Here is a 22240-nt window from a genome sequence, read left to right on the forward strand (position 1 = left end):
TAACAAAAGGCAAACAGTCCCTGTCTGTTCCCAGAAACAAATGCAGCTTTTCTTTGTTTGTCGATATGTTTTCGCTATTGTTGAATGAAAGATTTTCAATCATTGTAGGCTTTCCAGTATGTGCTGCTCCCACATTGAACAATGAGGAGATGTGGGAAAGAGAAACACGACTTTTGACAGTATTTTAAGATGCAATGGCACTAAGCATAGGTAATCTATTTAGGAGAGTTTTTATAGGCAGCAGTTGATCATACAAATGAACTTGTAAGATAACAATACTGTTACCAATGTGAAGATGTGTTTGCAATGAAGCGTTAGCTGTACCATGGATGTGCCTTTGGCAGCATTTAGTTTTTGTTCCCCTCACGCTACAAGGACTGTGAAGTGCAACTCCTGGCTGGCAAAGCTTGACCTGTTGCATGTCTTAACATTAAAAGCTATTCCAGTGCTGAGAATCCCAGGCAGTCCTAACAGTGGTGAGTCCTTATGCCATTCCTAAGCAACAGGTAGTGCAAACGGGGCACCGAAGATGTGTGAGGCACAGCTAATGAAGTGAGCTGCGGAGAATAGCATGAATAAAGTCGCAAAGAGCCACGGTGAACAACCATCCACGGATTCCCTGAAATTGATGCTTCACCAAATTCTATAAAATTCAGCCCTTTGAGTTTGCCATTAACTTGCCGTTCTCATCTCCTTGGAAATTAACTTGGTCTGGTTGGGAGGTCCTTCTGAAGCTTGATGAGCTGCTATAATGCCCTGTATATCATACAAACTACACCAACTGTGCACTCATGACACATCACTTTCCAATGATGGAAGATGATTACAATGCAGCAAACCAAATTTACTGGGGATGCAATAACTTCAAGTGATGCATTTCTGGCTAAAAAGACAAATCAAGGAATGGGAAGTTCTCCCATAAGTGCTGTCTATGAACTGATTATCAGATTTTACTGTGGGCTGTTGTTTTTAGTGTGAGCTCTTGTTGCCAAACTGAAGTAGCCATTGACCATCATGGTGGCACACACCTAGCCATGGGTAATGCTGCTACTTTTCTGAATCATCTAGTACTTCCAAGAAGCAAAATTCCCTTCATGTCATGAGTGCACATATTTTTGATGCAGAGCTTTGAGCAGTGTACTGGTCACCTTGCTTCAGCTACTTTACAATGGAAAAAAACCTTTGCATATATTATTGTCTTCCATCCTGTGGGTGTGTGTAGGCCAACAAAGATGCCTGTAGTTGATGAGCATCAATTTGCTTTTGAGCTTGTCTTGATTTGTGCTTTTGTCCTTCCAGCAGATAACCAGAACACCGCAAACAATGAAGGTGACCCAAACCATTGGAACTTTCAATTGTGATAATTTATCTAGACAAGGAGAAAATCCAGAAAGGCAAGTTTAAGAAATAGCAAGGCAGAAGCGTACATTCAGATGTCATACCTCTAACCAAAGCCAAAAACTAGACCAGCTGCAAAACATTTTTTTTGGAAACTAACATGAATAAATGGGTCTTCGTGAATTGGCAACATATTTTGTACTCCTTTCAAAAAGACCTCTTTTCCTGAAACTGTGATCACTGGTTCCGGAATCTCCAATCAGGGAAATGGCCTCTCAGTGACCTAACATTAACCCTACCCTGTCAAGTCCTTTAGAATTCTATGTGTTGCAAGTGCAATAAGAGATAATGTAAATTAGCTGTCAATTTGCTATCTCCTGTTTTGCACAATCATCAGAAACAATATTGGTATCCACTTATCCATTCCAATTGGCACTACAATTTTATGCTTTGTAAAAAAGAGTCACATATAAGTGAGTATATGTACACCATAGATAATACTATGTAAAATGGCTAAGTTTACAGGCTGCCTTACATACAGAAGATTGCCACTGATTAAAGGAATAAAGAAGGTCTGTAATGTTGAATTTTAAACTATATTTCTTTATTTTTCTACATTATACTAAGAAGAATTGTAAAGTTGAACTTTTAACTTATTTCTTTATTTTCCTATTTTGTACTTAAGGTTTTGTACCTATGTACTTTTGTACCTAAGATGGCTCCAGGAATGACAATATTGTACACTTCTCACTGTACTCATGTACTTCTGTACCTGACTATGTGTGACAATAAAATCTAAACCTAATTCTAAATCCAAAGGGGAAACCTCAGTCAATTAACTCAGGTCTATTTAATCTGCTTTAAGTTATGTGTAAACCTGCTGAACCTGAGCGAGTTTAATGTTCCATCAAGTTGTTTACTATTGTAACTTGGCTAAACAGCATTCAGTCTATATAGACATGATGCATCACTTCTCTGTCAACAGACTGAATAAACATAGGCATTTGAAGCTTCTCAAAATACTCAAAGAAAAAAATAAAATGGCGGTTTTATCATAAAGTTTCCTTTTTGTTACTCAATTATACTATTGTAACCTCAGTCCAACAGATAAAATGTATATGTGGGCAGTATGTGGCTTTTCAGCGCCCCCTGTTGATAACTCAATAGACAATAGTATTACTGATGGAGATCTTTCACTGCAAAGCAATATATTTCAACAGCATTGTTATTTTTCTCTCTGCTCCAATACTTGATCACCTTCAAATCTAATTTCTCATAACAGCAAAAAACTACCTCCTCATATTCTGCAAAGAACCTATGTTAATAGCCCTTAGATATTCTCATTCTTTCAACCTCCCTCTGAGGAAGGGAGTCAACTTCCTAGAGCAAGGATTAGAAGCTAATAAGGCAATCCATTGCCAGATCCTCTACATACAATCACCTGTCAAGGGATAAGTAAAAATCCTGTATAAACCCATTGATACAGCATTTTAATTGCTCAGCTGCTGCTACTCATTTGTGGATGAGTATTAGAAGGGAGCTAACAAAGTTGGATGTTCTTGCATATTTCATGGGTACATGTCCTCGAGTTCATGAACATTGGCTGAAATTTCTTTTCCAAAAGCACAATACTGTATTACATTGTAAATTCCACCCTCTCCCCTCAGCACTGAGCTTAGGAGGGTCATTTATTCAGGTGAGGTAGAGAGTCCCACATCATCCTGATTCTCCCTCAATTCAATCAAGTGAGGATTGTCAAAACTGGACTTCCTGCCCCTAAGCTACTTGAAGCTCATCTGTGACAAATTTAGAAATATTTAAGGGGTGGCAGGAGTTGGTCCTCTGTTTCTAACACCCTGTGCTGCATCAAAGGCTCAACTGGAAACAAGGGCAATCTGGTGAGGAGAATCCCTCCTACCCTCAGCACTGAAACTCTGTCCTTCTGACCATGCCAGGGCTCATTAGGCTGGGCCCAATGAGGCCATCACACTTGCCTGGGCTCCAGAACCTGCATTATTGTTCTTTACCTCAGGTTTCATGAAATTCTAGTAGTGGTTACTGCCTTGCCTTGGTGCTGAGATTGAAGAGCTGCTGGTATTTCCTTGGAGGTGGGAACCTCATTTTGAAGGGCCTAGGAAGCAAGGATTTGGATTTGAACTAATCAGGGCTCCCAAAAATGGCCATACCAGGGTTGTCACTAGCTCTTGAGATGGTGGATGGTGAATTCAGTATAGTACAGAACAATTTGTTTAAATACAGTGCATGCAATCCCAGGGATGTCTCCCTCCACCTAGAAATGTAATCTTTTTGCATTGAACATACAGGCTAAGAGGAATTACATTGGTTCCTAGCTAGAAGCCCGAACAGTGTCTTTGCCCATACTGGACTAGTTTTTGCACGATATCAAGATATGTTTAACCTCATGGCAAAACCAAATCCATCTTACTATGATTTTGGTAACTAATGCCGCAAAAGCCATATTATTTTGTTTTCCTGTATTTTGATTGCGGACTGAAATTGAAAAAGGATTGTTTTTAAAATGAAAGATTAGAGAAGGAATTGCTGCACTCCTTAAAAGCAATCTACTGAAATTTGTTTTATGTGATGCTTAGATTACTGCTTAGACCTGGCAAGCAAAAGCAAAAACCCTATGGTCAGGGGCCACTGAACTGAATTTCTAGATCTTTTTTCCCTCAATCCATAACACCACTGTTGTTTAAAAATCTGTTTGCATCTGCACATGTGTGTAGGGCTTTTTTAAGGGGGTTAGAGTCCTAACTAGCAGAATTATATTTCAACAGTTCATAGTTGTTTACTTGTAACTAGAATCTATTTCTTTATAATAAATAGTAATTCTTGATAAGTTCAGGAACCTCGTCTGTGTTTCTGTTCACCTGAATCTCAATAGACAGATAAATCAGGGAATGTTTGCATATCCTGATAGAATGCTTAATTTTTATGATGACTCCAGGAATAATGGGGCTTGATTTCTAGTGCACTAGCCTGGTGAAGTGTAGCAATGCAAATTTCTTTCAATTCAAAGACAGTCACTTGATGAGCTTCATCCTACTCAGCCCTTTGCACTTTTAAACTAACTAGATGGGTTGATAGTATCAAGTTTTCACTCCATTCATAGAAATGTACAGTACAGAAACAAGACACTTGGCCAAGCTAGTCCATGTCAATGTTTACAATACATGCAAGCAAATAATCCTAATCATGGATGTAAGTTTGCTCGCTCAGCTGGAAGGTTCATTTTCAGACGTTTCAGCACCATGGTAGATAACATCATCAGTGAGCCTCCAAAGAAGCACTGGTGTTATGTCCTGCTTGCTATTTATGTGCTTAGATTTTTTTGGGTTGGTGATGTCATTTCCTACCTCAGTGTTGTCATTTCCTGTTCTTTTTATACAAATCTTCTCAAAACTTGCTAATCCTAATCATGTTTGCCCATCCAGTCTTCAAATGTCTTCCCTAACACACTTTTCTTTCAATGCTTATCCAATCTGGTTTTTAATGTTGACATTGGTTCTGTCCTAACCACTAACCTATAAGTAACTCTGCTGCCTCACAACTTTTCTTTGTATGAAACAGTTTCTCTTGGCATCAGTTTGAATGCTTTACTTATTGGCTTGGATATTAACATGAGTGGGTTAAGTAGGCACAGTGCTGTGTTTTAGGTAGTAAACATGATATGAGTACCACCATATGTTTAACTCTTGAGCAATTGTTGTGACTATGCACTGAGTGACAAAATATCATCTTGTATGGACAGAGAGTTCACTGCTGTAGCATATTACAGGAATAGGTAGGCCCAATATATCATCCCAGCCTGATCTGACAGAGCAGTGAGCTTAATTTCCAATCCATTCTACGGATACAGTTGCAGGATAGATCCAATCCAGGAATTTCTGTATTCCAGTGTTCAATGGGGAGAGCTTGGTGAGTGGATGCATTCATTCTGGGTCCTCAAACAGTGTTGGAAAGGCACTTACCTTATCTCCAAAACATCTCTCACCTTCTTTCTGCTGTTGTGCTTCTCGAGACTTGGAATCTCATACAGCTATTGTAAAATGTGCAAAGTAGATTAAATCAAAGGCAGCTAGTCTCATTAAATTTTTTATGTTACCAATAAATTGCAATGTGGGACAGGGATGGTGCCTGATCTTTATCCCTGATTTATTAAACACTGAAGAAGGCAAGTTGGAGGCTGGTTTGGTTGGAATTCAGATGTTTAAATTTTAAGATTTTCAAAATTGATCTCAATGTACCTATCTTTGATTGTTGTCATTCAGCCCACAGATTCGTTTTCCTGCAAGGGTTTGTTATTCTCTTTCTCTCTTTCCACCTCAAAAGTAGTACTGGGTTGTAGATTTTCTTATTTTTGGTGATTAATAGATATTGGTCAAGTTTTGTTTCATTCCTGGATCAGCTTACAGTAACATCCTGGTATATTTCAGTTGTCAATTTCTTATTCACCCAGCATAGTCCAAACTGATTTGAGGGATATTTCAGTGACTGGTGCAGTGCAGAAAATTAAAGGGAATTATTCCAAAATAGGAAAGAGGTTGTTGGATTGAGCTTCAAAATTCATGACACATTTTGAACTGTTGTTATCTTGGTTGTAGCTCAGATGGATAACAGAAAAGACTGATTGACCTGTAATGGTTTGAAGGAGATTCTAAATTAAAAATAAGTTGCTTTGATTGTTGCCAATTTGTTGGGTTCAAGTTAAGTAAATTGCATAGAGCTCCTGGGAGTGAAGCTCCTAGCCCAGTTTTTCTGGAGATGTGCACCACCTACAGTCTAGAGTTTAAATTGCATCATTAAAATCTCAGGAATGACAGCAGAAATAAGTTCATTCATTCCAGGGCTAATTTCACTGGGTCTTTCGTGGCATTTCCTTTGCCACAACAGTGAATCTTAATAAATGCCAATTCAATTAAAATCCATGCTGGTTGCAATTTTACTGTATGGCCATGGCTTTGGCTTTGCTGTTATCTGATTTCTTAAATAAACCCACTGATGCGTTCAGTATGTTTGATGACTTTATACTCAGTATCACAGAAGTTTCTCTTTAAGGTATGACTGATCCTAAGGTAAATTCCCATGGAATATAAATTAACTTGATCATGCCTTTTTGTCACTTTTGAATGGATTTTCTGCTTATTGAGCAATTTAAAACTTGTTGATACGCAATCCTGGTGAGTACAAGGTCTGGATCCTGGTCATTAATCTCTGGCTGTTGATCTATACCAGTCCTAGGGTTGCTGCCAAGTCAAATATTTCAACCTGATTAATTTGAGCATGTGCTTTGTCAGAGTCAAGCAGAACTCCTTTCATTATATGATTACTCTTTCTGAACAAACGACTGATATTTGACATGTCCACGAAGGGCTGAAAATGTGTTGCTGGAAAAGCGCAGCAGGTCAGGCAGCATCCAAGGAGCAGGAGAATCGACATTTCGGGCATGACCCCTTCCTCTGGAATGAGGAAGGTGTGCCCAAGCAGGCTAAGATAAAAGGTAGGGAGGAGGGACTTGGGGGAGGGGCGTTGGAAATACGATAGGTGGAAGGAGGTTAAGGTGAGGGTGATAAGGTGAGGGTGATAGGCCGGAGATGGGGTGGGAGCGGAAAGGGCAGCAAGAAGATTGCAGGTTAGGAAGGTGGTGCTGAGTTCGAGGGTTGGGACTGAGACAAGGTGGGGGGAGGGGAAATGAGGAAACTGGAGAAATCTGAACCCTCCAACCACAACGGATGAACTCAGATTTCTCCAGTTTCCTCATTTCCCCTCTCCCCACCTTGTCTCAGTCCCAACCCTCAAACTCAGCACCACCTTCCGAACCTGCAATCTTCTTCCAGACCTCTCCGCCTCCATCCCCACTCCAGCCTATCACCTTCACCATAACCTCCTTCCACCTATCGCATTTCCAACGCCCGTCCCCAAAGTCCTTCCTCCCTACGTTTTATCTCAGCTGGCTTGGCACACTCACCTCATACCTGAAGAAGGGCTTATGCCCGAAACATCGATTCTCCTGCTCCTTGGATGCTGCCTGACCTGCTGCGCTTTTCAAACAGTACATTTTCAGCTCACATGGATGAGGCGGTGTTCACATGGATAAGGCTGTGCTCACATGGATGAGGCTGTGCTCACGTAGATGTGGCTGTGCTCACATGGATGAGGCTGTGCTCACATTGATGAGGATGTACTCACATGGATGAGGCTGTGCTCACATGGATGAGGATGTACTCACATGGATGAGGCTGTGCTCACTTGGATAAGGCTGCGCTCACATGGATGAGGATGTGCTCACATGGATGAGGCTGTGCTCACATAGATGAGGCTGTTCTCACATCGATAAGGCTGTTCTAAAATGGATAAGGATGTGCTCATATGGATAAGGCTGTGCTCACATGGATAAGGCTGTGCTCAAATGGATGAGGCTGTGCTCACATGGATGAGGCTGGGCTCACATGGATAAGGCTGTTCTCACATGGATAAGGCTGTACTCATATGGTTAAGGCTGTGCTCACATGGATGAGGCTGTGCGCACATGGATGAGGTTGTGCTCACATGGATGAGGCTGTGCTCACATGGATAAGGCTGTGCTCACATGGATGAGGCTGTGCTCACATGGTTAAGGCTGTGCTCACATGGACGAGGCTGTACTCACATGGACGAGGCTGTACTCACATGGATGAGGTTGTGCTCACATGGATGAGGCTGTGCTCACATACATGAGGCTGTGCTCACTTGGATGAGGCTGTGCTCACAGAGATGAGGCTGTGCTCACATAGATGAGGCTGTGCTCACATAGATGAGGCTGTGCTCACATGGATGATGCTGTGATCACATGGATAAGGCTGTGCTCACATGGATAAGACTGTGCTCACATGGATAAGACTGTGCTCACATGGATGAGGCTGTGCTCACATAGATGAGGCTGTGCTCACATGGATAAGGCTGTATTCACTTGGATAAGGCTGTGCTCACATGAATGAAGCAGTGCGCACATGGATGAGGCTGGACTCACATAGATGGGGCTGTGCTCACAGGGATGAGGCAGTACTCACATGGATCAGGCTGTGCTCACATAGTTAAGGCTGTGCTCACATGGATATGCTGTGCGCATATACATGAGGCTGTGCTCACATGGATAAGGCTGTGCTGACATTGATGAGGCTGTGCTCACATGGATGAGGCTGTGCTCACATGGTTAAGGCTGTGCTCACATGGACGAGGCTGTACTCACATGGACGAGGTTGTGCTCACATGGATGAGGCTGTGCTCACATACATGAGGCTGTGCTCACTTGGATGAGGCTGTGCTCACATAGATGAGGCTGTGCTCACATGGATGATGCTGTGCTCACATAGATGAGGCTGTGCTCACATGAATGAAGCAGTGCGCACATGGATGAGGCTGTGCTCACATAGATGAGGCAGTGCTCACATGGATGAGGCTGTGCTCACATAGTTAAGGCTGTGCTCACATGGATATGCTGTGCGCATATACATGAGGCTGTGCTCACATGGATAAGGCTGTGCTGACATTGATGAGGCTGTGCTCACATGGATAAGGCTGTGCCCACATGGATGAGGCTGTGCTCACATGGTTAAGGCTGTGCTCACATGGACGAGGCTGTACTCACATGGACGAGGTTGTGCTCACATGGATGAGGCTGTGCTCACATACATGAGGCTGTGCTCACTTGGATGAGGCTGTGCTCACATACATGAGGCTGTGCTCACATGGATGAGGCTGTGCTCACATAGATGAGGCAGTGCTCATATGGATGAGGCTGTGCTCACATAGTTAAGGCTGTGCTCACATGGATATGCTGTGCGCATATACATGAGGCTGTGCTCACATGGATAAGGCTGTGCTGACATTGATGAGGCTGTGCTCACATGGATAAGGCTGTGCCCACATTGATGAGGCTGTGCGCACATGGATGAGGCAGTGCTCACATGGATGAGGGTGTGGGCACATGGATGAGGCTGTGCTCACATGGATGAGGGTGTGCTCACTGGATGAGGGTGTGCGCACATGGATGAGGCTGTGCTCACATACATGAGTCTGTTCTCACATCGATAAGGCTGTTCTCACATACATGAGGCTCTGCTCACATACATGAGGCAGTGCTCACATAGATGATGCTGTGCTCATGTGGATGAGGCTGTGCTCATATAGATGAGGCTGTACTCATATGCATGATGCTGTGCTCACTTGGATAAGGCTGTGCTCATATACATGAGGCTGTGCTCACATAAATGAGGCTGTGCTCACATGGATGAGGCTGTGCTCACATGGATAAGCCTGTGCTTATATGGATAAGCCTGTGCTCACATGGATGAGGTGTGCTCACATACATGAGGCTGTGCTCACATACATGAGGCTGTGCTCACATACATGAGTCAGGGCTCTCATACATGAGGATGTGCTCACATGAATGATGCTGTGCTCATGTGGATGAGGCTGTGCTCACATAGATGAGGCTGTGCTCACATGGATGAGGCTGTCCTCACATGGATGAGGCTGTCCTCACATGGATGAGGCTGTGCCCACATACATGAGGCTGTGCTCACATACATGAGTCAGAGCTCACATACATGCAGCTGTGCTCACATGAATGATGCTGTGCTCACATGGATGAGGCTATGCTCACATGGATGATGCTGTGCTCACATGGATAAAGCTGTGCTCACATGGATAAGGCTGTGTTCACATAGATGAGGCTGTGCTTACGTAGATGAGGATGTGCGCACGTAGATGTGGCTGCGCTCACATGGATAAGGCTGTGCTCACATGGATGAGGCTGTGCTCACATGGATGAGAATGTACTCACATGGATGAGGCTGTGCTCACATGGATGAGGCTGTGCTCACATGGATGAGGATGTGCTCACATGGATGAGGCTGTGCTCACATAGATGAGGCTGTGCTCACATGGATGAGGATGTGCTCACATGGATGAGGCTGTTCTCACATCGATAAGGCTGTTCTCACATGGATAAGGATGTGCTCATATGGATAAGGCTGTGCTCACATGGATGAGGGTGTGCTCACATGGATGAAGCTGTACACACATTGATGAGGGTGTACTCACATAGATGAGGCTGTGCTCACATAGATGAGGCTGTTCTCACATGGATAAGGCTGTTCTCACATGGATAAGGCTGTGCTCATATGGACGAGGCTGTACTCACATGGACGAGGCTGTGCTCACATGGATGAGGGTGTGCTCACATACATGAGGCTGTGCTCACTTGGATGAGGATGTGCTCACATAGATGAGGCTGTGCTCACATGGATGATGCTGTGCTCACATAGATGAGGCTGTGCTCACATGAATGAAGCAGTGCCCACATGGATGAGGCTGTGCTCACATGGATGAGGCTGTGCTCACATAGATGAGGCTGTGCTCACATCGATGAGGCTGTGCTCACATGGATAAGGCTGTGTTCACTTGGATAAGGCTGTGCTCACATGAATGAAGCAGTGTGCACATGGATGAGGCTGGACTCACATAGATGGGGCTGTGCTCACAGGGATGAGGCAGTGCTCACATGGATCAGGCTGTGCTCACATGGTTAAGGCTGTGCTCACATGGATAGGCTGTGCGCATATACATGAGGCTGTGCTCACATGGATAAGGCTGTGCTCACATTGATAAAGCTGTGCTCACATGGATAAGGCTGTGCCCACCTGGAGGAGGCTGTGCGCACATGGATGAGGCAGTGCTCACATGCATAAGGCTGTGCTAACATGGATGAGGATGTGCTCACATGGATGAGGGTGTGCGCACATGGATGAGGCTGTGCTCACATGGATGAGGCTGTGCTAACATGGATGAGGATGTGCTCACATGAATGAAGCAGTGCGCACATGGATGAGGCTGTGCTCACATGGTTAAGGCTGTGCTCACATGGATAGGCTGTGCGCATATACATGAGGCTGTGCTCACATGGATAAGGCTGTGCTGACATTGATGAGGCTGTGCTCATATGGAAAAGGCTGTGCTCATATGGATAAAGCTGTGCTCACATGGATAAGGCTGTGCTCACATAGATGAGGCTGTGCTTACATAGATGAGGATGTGCTCACGTAGATGTGGCTGCGCTCACATGGATAAGGCTGTGCTCACATGGATGAGGATTTACACACATTGGTGAGGGTTTACTCACATAGATGAGGCTGTGCTCACATAGATGAGGCTGTACTCATATGGATAAGGCTGTGCTTACATGGATGAGGGTGTGCTCACATAGATGAAGCTGTGCTCACATGGATGAGGTTGTGCTCACATGGATGAGGCTGTGCTCACATGTTTAAGGCTGTGCTCACAAGGACGAGGCTGTACTCACATGGACGAGGAGAAAGGGAGGTCTGCAGATGCTGGAGATCAAAGTTGAAACTTGATTGCTGGAACAGCACAGCAGGTCAGGCAGCATCCAGGGAACAGGAGATTCGACGTTTCGGGCACAGGCCCTTCTTCAGGAATGTGAGCACAGCCTCATCCAAGTGCGCACTGCTTCATTCATGTGAGCACAGCCTCATCTATGTGAGCACAGCATCATCCATGTGAGCACAGCCTCATCCATGTGCGCACACCCTCATCCATGTGAGCACATCCTCATCCATGTGAGCACAGCATGGACGAGGCTGTGCTCACATGGATGAGGCTGTGCTCACATACATGAGGCTGTGCTCACTTGGATGAGGCTGTGCTCACATAGATGAGGCTGTGCTCACATGGATGATGCTGTGCTCACATAGATGAGGCTGTGCTCACATGAATGAAGCAGTGCGCACATGGATAAGGCTGTGCTCACATAGATGAGGCTGTGCTCCCATGGATGAGGCTGTGATCACATGGATAAGGCTGTGCTCACATGGATAAGACTGTGCTCACATGGATGCGGCTGTGCTCACATAGATGTGGCTGTGCTCACATGGATAAGGCTGTGTTCACTTGGATAAGGCTGTGCTCACAGGAATGAAGCAGTGTGCACATGGATGAGGCTGTACTCACATAGAATGGGGCTGTGCTCACAGGGATGAGGCAGTGCTCACATGGATCAGGCTGTGCTCACATGGTTAAGGCTGTGCTCACATGGTTAAGGCTGTGCGCATATACATGAGGCTGTGCTCACATGGATAAGGCTGTGCTGATATTGATGAGGCTGTGCTCACATGGATAAGGCTGTGCCCACCTGGAGGAGGCTGTGCGCACATGGATGAGGCAGTGCTCACATGCATAAGGCTGTGCTCACATGGATGAGGATGTGCTCACATGGATGAGGGTGTGCGCACATGGATGAGGCTGTGCTCACATGGATGATGCTGTGCTCACATAGATGAGGCTGTGCTCACATGAATGAAGCAGTGCGCACTTGGATGAGGCTGTGCTCACATGGTTAAGGCTGTGTTCACATGGATAGGCTGTGCGCATATACATGAGGCTGTGCTCACATGGATAAGGCTGTGCTGACATTGATGAGGCTGTGCTCACATGGATAATAATGTGCTCACATGGATGAGGCTGTGCTCACATGGATAAGGCTGTGCTCACATAGATAAGGCTGTGCTTACATATATGAGGATGTGCTCACGTAGATGTGGCTGCGCTCACATGGATAAGGCTGTGCTCACATGGATAAGGCTGTGCTCACATGGATGAGGCTGTGCTCACATGGATAAGGCTGTACTCATATGGATAAGGCTGTGCTCACATGGATGAGGCTGTGCGCACATGGATGAGGTTGTGCTCACATGGATGAGGCTGTGCTCACATGGATAAGACTGTGCTCACATGGATGAGGCTGTGCTCACATGGTTAAGGCTGTGCTCACATGGACGAGGCTGTACTCACATGGACGAGGCTGTGCTCACATGGATGAGGCTGTGCTCACATACATGAGGCTGTGCTCACTTGGATGAGGCTGTGCTCACATAGATGAGGCTGTGCTCACATGGATGATGCTGTGCTCACATAGATGAGGCTGTGCTCACATGAATGAAGCAGTGCGCACATGGATGAGGCTGTGCTCACATAGTTGAGGCTGTGCTCACATAGATGAGGCTGTGCTCCCATGGATGAGGCTGTGATCACATGGATGAGGCTGTGCTCACATAGATGTTGCTGTGCTCACATGGATAAGGCTGTGTTCACTTGGATAAGGCTGTGCTCACATGAATGAAGCAGTGCGCACATGGATGAGGCAGTGCTCACATGGATGAGGCTGTGCTCCCATGGATGAGGCTGTGCTCCCATGGATGAGACTGTGATCACATGGATAAGGCTGTGCTCACATGGATAAGACTGTGCTCACATGGATGAGGCTGTGCTCACATGGATAAGACTGTGCTCACATGGATGAGGCTGTGCTCACATAGATGTGGCTGTGCTCACATGGATAAGGCTGTGTTCACTTCGATAAGGCTGTGCTCACATGAATGAAGCAGTGCGCACATGGATGAGGCTGTACTCACATAGAATGGGGCTGTGCTCACAGGGATGAGGCAGTGCTCACATGGATGAGACTGTGCTCACATAGTTAAGGCTGTGCTCACATGGATAGGCTGTGCGCATATACATGAGGCTGTGCTCACATGGATAAGGCTGTGCTGACATTGATGAGGCTGTGCTCACATGGATAAGCCTGTGCCCACATGGATGAGGCTGTGCGCACATGGATGAGGGAGTGCTCACATGGATGAGGGTGTGCGCACATGGATGAGGCTGTGCTCACATGGATGAGGGTGTGCTCACATGGATGAGGGTGTGCGCACATGGATGAGGCTGTGCTCACATGGATAAGCCTGTGCTCACATGGATGAGGCTGTGCTCATATACATGAGGCTGTGCTCACATACATGAGGCTGTGCTCACATAGATGAGGCTGTGCTCACATACATGAGGCTCTGCTCACATACATGAGGCAGTGCTCACATAGATTATGCTGTGCTCATGTGGATGAGGCTGTGCTCACACGGATGAGGCTGTGCTCACATGGATGAGGCTGTTCTCATATGCATGATACTGTGCTCACTTGGATAAGGCTGTGCTCATATACATGAGGCTGTGCTCACATAAATGAGGCTGTGCTCACATGGATGAGGCTGTGCTCACATGGATAAGCCTGTGCTTACATGGATAAGCCTGTGCTCACATGGATGAGGTGTGCTCACATACATGAGGCTGTGCTCACATACATGAGGCTGTGCTCACATACATGAGTCAGGGCTCACATACATGAGGCTGTGCTCACATGAATGATGCTGTGCTCATGTGGATGAGGCTGTGCTCACATGGATGAGACTGTGCTCACTTGGATGAGGCTGTGCTCACATGGATGAGGCTGTACTCACATGCATGATGCTGTGCTCACTTGGATAAGGCTGCGCTCATATACATGAGGCTGTGCTCACATGGTTGAGGCTGTGCTCACATGGATAAAGCTGTGCTCACATGGATAAGGCTGTGCTCACATAGATGAGGCTGTGCTCACATAGATGTGGCTGTGCTCACATGGATAAGGCTGTGTTCACTTGGATAAGGCTGTGCTCACATGAATGAAGCAGTGCGCACATGGATGAGGCAGTGCTCACATGGATGAGGCTGTGCTCACATAGATGAGGCTGTGCTCCCATGGATGAGGCTGTGATCACATGGATAAGGCTGTGCTCACATGGATAAGACTGTGCTCACATCGATGAGGCTGTGCTCACGTAGATGTGGCTGTGCTCACATGGATAAGGCTGAGTTCACTTGGATAAGGCTGTGCTCACATGAATGAAGCAGTGCGCACATGGATGAGGCTGTACTCACATAGAATGGGGCTGTGCTCACAGGGATGAGGCAGTGCTCACATGGATGAGGCTGTGCTCACATAGTTAAGGCTGTGCTCACATGGATAGGCTGTGCGCATATACATGAGGCTGTGCTCACATGGATAAGGCTGTGCTGACATTGATGAGGCTGTGCTCACATGGATAAGGCTGTGCCCACATGGATGAGGCTGTGCGCACATGGATGAGGGAGTGCTCACATGGATGAGGGTGTGCGCACATGGATGAGGCTGTGCTCACATGGATGAGGGTGTGCTCACATGGATGAGGGAGTGCGCACATGGATGAGGCTGTGCTCACATGGATAAGCCTGTGCTCACATGGATGAGGCTGTGCTCATATACATGAGGCTGTGCTCACATACATGAGGCTGTGCTCACATAGATGAGGCTGTGCTCACATACATGAGGCTCTGCTCACATACATGAGGCAGTGCTCACATAGATGATGCTGTGCTCATGTGGATGAGGCTGTGCTCACACGGATGAGGCTGTGCTCACATGGATGAGGCTGTACTCATATGCATGATACTGTGCTCACTTGGATAAGGCTGTGCTCATATACATGAGGCTGTGCTCACATAAATGAGGCTGTGCTCACATGGATGAGGCTGTGCTCACATGGATGAGGTGTGCTCACATACATGAGGCTGTGCTCACATACATGAGGCTGTGCTCACATACATGAGTCAGGGCTCACATACATGAGGCTGTGCTCACATGAATGATGCTGTGCTCATGTGGATGAGGCTGTGCTCACATGGATGAGACTGTGCTCATATGGATGAGGCTGTACACACATGGGTGAGTCTGTGCTCACATGGATGAGGCTGTGCCCAAATAGATTAGGCTGTGCACACATGGACGAGGCTGTACTCCCATGGACCAGGCTGTGCTCACATGGATGAGGCTGTGCTTACATGAATGAGGCTGGGCTCACATGGATGAGGCAGTGCTCACTTGGATGAGGCTGTGCTCACATGGTTAAGGCTGTGCTCACATGGACAGGCTGTGCGCACATACATGAGGCTGTGCTCACATGGATAAGGCTGTGCTGACATTGATGAGGCTGTGCTCACATGGAGAAGGCTGTGCTCACATGGATGAGGGTGTGCGCACATGGATGAGGTTGTACTCACAGGATAAGCCTGTGCTCACATGGATGAAGCTGTGCTCACATACATGAGGCTGTGCTCACATACATGAGGCAGTGCTCACATAGATGATGCTGTGCTCATGTGGATGAGGCTGTGCTCATATAGATGAGGCTGTGCTCACATGGATGAGGCTGTACTCACATGGATAAGGCTGTGCTCACATGGGTAAGCCTGTGCTTACATGGATAAGCCTGTGCTCACCTGGATGAGGCTGTGCTCACATACATGAGGCTGTGCTCACATACATGGGTCAGAGCTCACATACATGAGGCTGTGCTCACATGAATGATGCTGTGTTCATGTGGATGAGGCTGTGCTCACATGAATGAGACTGTGCTCACTTGGATGAGGCTGTGCTCACATGGATGATGCTGTGCTCACTTGGATAAGGCTGTGCCCACATGGATGATGCTGTGCTCACATGGATAAAGCTGTGCTCATATAGATGAGGCTGTGCTCACATGGATGAGGCTGTGCTCACATGGATGAGGCTGTACTCACATGCATGATGCTGTGCTCACTTGGATAAGGCTGCGCTCATATACATGAGGCTGTGCTCACATGGATGAGGCTGTGCTCACATGGATGAGGCTGTGCTCACATGGATAAGCCTGTGCTCACATGGATGAGGCTGTGCTTACATACATGAGGCTGTGCTCACATACATGATTCAGGGCTCACATACATGAGGCTGTGCTCACATGAATGATGGTGTGCTCATGTGGAAGAGGCTGTGCTCACATGGATGATGCTGTGCTCACATGGATAAAGCTGTGCTCACATGGATAAGGCTGTGCTCACTTGGATGAAGGTGTGCTCACATGGACTAGGCTGGGCTCACATGGATATGGCTGTTCTCACATGGATAAGGCTGTGCTCACACGGCTGAGGCTGTGCCCACATAGATGAGGCTGTGCCCACTTAGATGAGGCTGAGCTCACATAGATGAGGCTGTGCTCACATGGATGATGCTGTGCTCACATGGATGAGGCTGTGCTCACATGGATGAGGCTGTACACACATGAATGAGGCTGTGCTCACATGGATGAGACTGAGCTCACATAGATAAGGCAGTGCTCACATGGATGATGCTGTGCTCACATGGATTAGGCTGTGCTCACATAGATGAGGCTGTGCTCACATAGATGAGGCTGTGCTCACATGGATGAGGCTGAGCTCACATAGATAAGGCAGTGCTCACATAGATGAGGCTGTGCCCACATAGATGAGGCTGTGCCCACTTAGATGAGGCTGAGCTCACATAGATGAGGCTGTACTCACATGGATGAGGATGTGCTCAAATGGACGAGGCTGTGCTTACATGGATGAGGCTGTTCTCACATGGATAAGGCTGTTCTCACATGGACAAAGCTGTGCTCATATGGATAAGGCTGTGCTCACCTGGATGAGGCTGTGCGCACTTGGATGAGGGTGTACTCACATAGATGAGGCTGTGCTCACATAGATGAAGCTGTGCTCACATGGATGAGGTTTTGCTCACATGGATGAGGCTGTGCTCACATGAATGAGGCTGTGCTCACATGGTTAAGGCTGTGCTCACATGAAGGAGCCTGTTCTCACATGGATGAGGATGTGCTCACATGGATGAGTCTGTGCGGACATGGATGAGGCTGTGCTCACATAGATGAAGCTGTACTCACTTGGATGAGGTTGTGCTCACATACATGAGGCTGTGCTCACATGGATGAGACTGTACTCACTTGGATGAGGCTGTGCTCACATGGATGAGGCTGTGCTCACATGGATAAGGCTGTGCTGACAGTGATGAGGATGTGCTCACATGGATAAGGCTGTGCCCACAGGGATAAGTCTGTGCTCACATGGGTTAGGCTGTGCTCACATAGATGAGGCTGGGCTCACATGGATGAGACTGTACTCACTTGGATGAGGCTGTGCTCATATGCATGATACTGTGCTACCATGAAGAGGCTGTGCTCATATGGATAAGCCTGTGCTCACATGGATAATCCTGTGCTCACATGGATGAGGCTGTGCTCACATGGATGAGGCTGTACTCACATGGATGAGGCTGTGCTCACATAGATGAGGCTGTGCTGAAATGGATGAGGATGTGCTCACATGGATGAGGCTGTGCCCACTTAGATGAGGCTGTTCTCACATGGATAAGGCTGGCCTCACATGGCTGAGGCTGTGCTTACGTGGGTGAGGCTGTGCTCACATGGGTGAGGCTGAGCCCAAATGGATGAGGCTGCGCACACATGGACGAGGCTATACTCACATGGACCAGGCTGTGCTCACATGGACCAGGCTGTGCTCACATGGACGAGGCTGTGCTCACACGGATAAGGCTGTACTCACATGGATAAGGCTGTGCTCACACGGATAAGGCTGTACTCACATGGATAAGTCTGTACTCACATGGCTAAGGCAGTACTCACATGGATAAGGCTGTGCGCACACGGCTGAGGTTGTGCCCACATAGATGAGGCTGTGCTCACATAGATGAGGCTGTGCTCACATAGATGAGGCTGTGCTCACATAGATGAGGCAGTGCTCACATAGATGAGGCTGTGCTCACATAGATTAGGCTGTGCTCACATAGATGAGGCTGTGCTCACATGGATAAGCCTGTGCTCTCATGGGATAAGCCTGTGCTCACATAGATGAGGCCGTGCTCACATGGATGAGGCTGTGCTCACATTGATGATGCTGTGCTAACATGGATAAAGCTGTGCTCATTTGGATAAGGCTGTGCTCATATGGATAAGGCTGTGCACACATGGATGAGGCTGTGCTCATGTACATGAGGCAGTGCTCACATACATGAGGCTGTGCTCACATGGATGAGGCAGTGCTCACATACATGAGGCAGTGCTCACATAGATGATGCTGTGCTCATGTGGATGAGGCTGTGCTCACATTGATAAAGCTGTGCTCACATGGATGAGGCTGTGCTCACATGGATAAGCCTGTGGTCACTTGGATGAGACTGTGCTCACATGGATGAGGCTGTGCTCACATGGATAAGCCTGTGGTCACATAGATGAGGCTGTGCTCACATACATGAGGCAGTGCTCACATAGATGATGCTGTGCTCATGTGGATGAGGCTGTGCTCACATTGATAAAGCTGTGCTACCATGTATGAGGCTGTGCTCATATGGATAAGCCTGTGCTCACATGGATAATCCTGTGCTCACATGGATGAGGCTGTGCTCACATGGATGAGGCTGTACTCACATGGATGAGGCTGTGCCCACTTAGATGAGGCTGTTCTCACATGGATAAGGCAGGCCTCACATGGATAAGGCTGTGCTAATATGGATAAGGCTGTGCTCACATGGATGAGGGTGTGTTCACAAGAATGAGGCTGTGCCCTCATAGATGAGGCTGTGCACACATGGACGAGGCTATACTCACATGGACCAGGCTGCGCTCACATGGGAGAGGATGTGCTTACATAGATGAGGCTGTGCTCACATGGATAAAGCTGTGCTCACATAGATGAGGCTGTACTCACTTGGATGAGGCTCTGCTCACTTGGATAAGGCTGTGCTCACTTGGATAAGGCTGTGCTCACTTCGATAAGGCTGTGCTTACATGGATGTGGCTGTGCCCACATAGATGAGCCTGAACTCACATAGGTGATGCTGTGTTCATGTCGATAAGGCTGTGCTAACATTGATAAAGCTGTGCTACCATGTATGAGGCTGTGCTCACATGAATAATGCTGTGCTCACATGAATAATGCTGTGCTCACATGGATAATCCTGTGCTCACATGGATGAGGCTGTGCTCACATACATGAGGCTATGCTCACATACATGAGGCTATGCTCACATACATGAGGCAGTGCTCACATAGATGAGGCAGTCCTCACATAGATAATCCTGTGCTCATGTGGATGAGGCTGTTCTCACATGGATAAGGCTGTGCTCACATGGATGAAGCTGTGCTCACATGGATAAGCCTGTACTCACTTGCATGAAGCTGTGCTCACATGGATAAGGCTGTGCTCAAATGGATGCGTCTGTGCTCACATTGATGATGCTGTGCTAACATGGATAAAGCTGTGCTCATATGGATAAGCATGTGCTCACATGGATAAGGCTGTGCACACATGGATGAGACTGTACTCACTTGAATGAGGCTGTGCACACATGGATAACGCTGTGCTCACATGGATAAGGCTGTGCTCACATGGCTGAGGCTGTGCTTACGTGGGTGAGGCTGTGCTCACTTGGGTGAGGCTGAGCCCAAATGGATGAGGCTGCGCACACATGGACGAGGCTATACTCACATGGACCAGGCTGTGCTCACATGGACCAGGCTGTGCTCACATGGACGAGGCTGTGCTCACACGGATAAGGCTGTACTCACATGGATAAGGCTGTACTCACACGGATAAGGCTATGCTCACATGGATAAGTCTATACTCACATGGCTAAGGCTGTACTCACATGGATAAGGCTGTGCGCACACGGCTGAGGTTGTGCCCACATAGATGAGGCTGTGCTCACATAGATGAGGCAGTGCTCACATGAATGAGGCTGTGCTCACATAGTTAAGGCTGTGCTCACATGGATATGCTGTGCGCATATACATGAGGCTGTGCTCACATGGATAAGGCTGTGCTGACATTGATGAGGCTGTGCTCACATGGATAAGGCTGTGCTCACATGGATGAGGCTGTGCTCACATGGTTAAGGCTGTGCTCACATGGACGAGGCTGTACTCACATGGACGAGGTTGTGCTCACATGGATGAGGCTGTGCTCACATACATGAGGCTGTGCTCACTTGGATGAGGCTGTGCTCACATAGATGAGGCTGTGCTCACATGGATGAGGCTGTGCTCACATAGATGAGGCAGTGCTCATATGGATGAGGCTGTGCTCACATAGTTAAGGCTGTGCTCACTTGGATATGCTGTGCGCATATACATGAGGCTGTGCTCACATGGATAAGGCTGTGCTGACATTGATGAGGCTGTGCTCACATGGATAAGGCTGTGCCCACATGGTTGAGGGTGTGGGCACATGGATGAGGCTGTGCTCACATGGATGAGGGTGTGCTCACTGGATGAGGGTGTGCGCACATGGATGAGGCTGTGCTCACATACATGAGTCTGTTCTCACATCGATAAGGCTGTTCTCACATACATGAGGCTCTGCTCACATACATGAGGCAGTGCTCACATAGATGATGCTGTGCTCATGTGGATGAGGCTGTGCTCATATAGATGAGGCTGTGCTCACATGGATGAGGCTGTACTCATATGCATGATGCTGTGCTCACTTGGATAAGGCTGTGCTCATATACATGAGGCTGTGCTCACATAAATGAGGCTGTGCTCACATGGATGAGGCTGTGCTCACATGGATAAGCCTGTGCTTATATGGATAAGCCTGTGCTCACATGGATGAGGTGTGCTCACATACATGAGGCTGTGCTCACATACATGAGGCTGTGCTCACATACATGAGTCAGGGCTCTCATACATGAGGATGTGCTCACATGAATGATGCTGTGCTCATGTGGATGAGGCTGTGCTCACATGGATGAGACTGTGCTCACATGCATGATGCTGTGCTCACTTGGATAAGGCTGTGCTCATATACATGAGGCTGTGCTCACATGGATGAGGCTGTCCTCACATGGATGAGGCTGTGCTCACATGGATAAGCCTGTGCTTACATGGATAAGCCTGTGCTCACATGGATGAGGTTGTGCTCACATACATGAGGCTGTGCTCACATACATGGGTCAGAGCTCACATACATGCGGCTGTGCTCACATGAATGATGCTGTGCTCACATGGATGAGGCTATGCTCACATGGATGATGCTGTGCTCACATGGATAAAGCTGTGCTCACATGGATAAGGCTGTGCTCACATAGATGAGGCTGTGC

Source organism: Chiloscyllium plagiosum, unplaced genomic scaffold (assembly GCF_037043375.1).
Source record: "Chiloscyllium plagiosum isolate Xiang-an unplaced genomic scaffold, Cpla_swu_hap1 HiC_scaffold_9, whole genome shotgun sequence".
Lineage (NCBI taxonomy): Eukaryota > Metazoa > Chordata > Chondrichthyes > Orectolobiformes > Hemiscylliidae > Chiloscyllium > Chiloscyllium plagiosum.